Source organism: Rhagoletis zephyria, unplaced genomic scaffold, assembly GCF_001687245.7.
Source record: "Rhagoletis zephyria isolate East Lansing unplaced genomic scaffold, Rhagoletis_zephyria_1.1 Rzeph_scaffold_02376, whole genome shotgun sequence".
Lineage (NCBI taxonomy): Eukaryota > Metazoa > Arthropoda > Insecta > Diptera > Tephritidae > Rhagoletis > Rhagoletis zephyria.
Genome location: NW_016159460.1, coordinates 52,313 through 54,202, shown reverse-complemented (window position 1 = coordinate 54,202; position 1,890 = coordinate 52,313). Strand labels below are relative to the sequence as shown.

At 33.3% G+C, this 1,890-nt stretch overlaps 1 protein-coding gene across 1 annotated transcript in view; it reads left to right on the top strand.

The window, feature by feature from the left end:
* Positions 1-1,890, top strand: part of LOC108366683 (ETS-like protein pointed) — a gene marked incomplete at its 3' end in the record, with an annotated part of 61,687 nt that overhangs the window by 12,874 nt on the left and 46,923 nt on the right. The gene's annotated exons all lie outside the window — the stretch shown is intronic.

The window sequence follows — 1,890 nt, the reverse complement described above, 5'->3', positions numbered from 1 at the left end:
AAATGTATACACCCCGGCTTATCATGTAGCGGTAGCTTTCGGAAAGGTGGAAAACATATATTTAATACTTGCGCCGGGTATTTAATGTTCGGCTCCGCCCGAACTTAGACTTTCTTACTTGTTTCTCTCCCAGATGTGTCGCGTTGGACTAGCAAGAAACTTCTTTCGGAATATTGTACGCCTTGATTACAGTGATAGAAAGTGGCCCGAAAAATATAAAAATCATAAAATAGGTATTAAATGCTCATTTAAATTATTTTACTCATAATGATTACCGTCCCCGTTTAATATTCATTTAAAAATTTCAATTGCTACTTTGCGATAAGGGACAGAGTATTCGCATAGTAAAACAAAAAGTTCGATTCTCAGCTGGCGACAATTTTTAATTCTCAAAACGCCATTAGTATCTGTCATACCATTTCGGGTTTAAAACGGTACCATTAAACTCTTTAATGCAGCCATGCCTAGCGCAGGCATGGAGTTCGTTTATGCCTGTTTTAAAAAATATGCTCGTATAAAATGTATCACTTCATTCCTTTTAAAGCGATCAAGAGAGATATCAGTCGAAAATTCCGTTGAAAAGGATCCCGAAGTTATCCCGGACGGCCGCATTTACTACGGGGATGTATGTATTTATGTATATGTATATTTGTTCTACTGGTCGGTTGGTGGCCAATTGACAGTACATATCTACACACATATTTGTGCATGTGGAATTGATAACGTCGAGTGCAGTTCTAGCTCTACGCTGAGCCATTCTACTTTTGCGTTGTCTTTCATATGCACATATGTATGTATGTACATTCGGGTGGCCCAAAAATACATAGGAAAATAAACTTGTTTGATTTTTTTTTTTTGCTGCTTTATGTTTTCATAACCACATCATGCACGAACAGCTCATTGGATGAGGTTTTTTTGCAGTGTGCTCGATTTTTTCTGTTCATTGTTCCTTTTTTTAGAAAGGTGGCACCCAGACCAAAAATAGTTTTAAATATCTTTAAACGTTTTCCGTCTTGATGAACTAACTTAATTATTTTATTGAGCCTTTAAACAATTTTAAATTCCCAAATATCTGGCAACCCAATTTTTCAAAATTTTTTACCATAGACCTACAAAAAACATTGAGCGTGATGTGGTTATGACAACATAAAATAACTAATTTTTGTATATAACAGATATGATTATCGTTTATTAAAACACACTTAGTAACATTTTTAAGTTAAATAGGCATCATAGTATTATTTTTTGAAGACTTTTGAAGGGGAATAGTATTATTCGGTCAAAAAATATTTATTTTTAACGAATAAATAGCAATTTTACGAAAAAATAATAATTTTTCCCACGGTAAATACATACACATATTATTTTTGATATTCGTCAGTTCTGGGGGAACAAAATTTTGGGTCACCCTAATGTACATCTTTTATAAAATTCTGTTTTTAATGCAGTGTAATAAATTGGGTAAAAGTGGTTTATTTGTGAATAGACAAAGCGACAATTTAATTCATTATATAGATTTGCTTGTATGCTACTTATCACTAGGATTCACACACTTTTGCGTTCAAACATTTGCTACAAAACGTTTTTAAGTATAAATAAATTTTGCTATATAATAACAGATGTATGAATATATGTATGTATGTATGTACAATTGTGTACTAACAAACCATGGCTGCATTTTTTTTTTTAACAGCCAAACATGTACCATACTGGGGGCTATCAGATTTGTAGCGTAGTAATAAAATTTGTGGTCACGTACTGGGTTAGCTCTCATTATACCCGAGCGCACTTGTGCACAAGGGTATATTAATTTTGTTCACATAACGGTTGTTTGTAACAGCCAAAACGAATCGAGATAGATATAGACAAATGTATACATAAATGATCAGG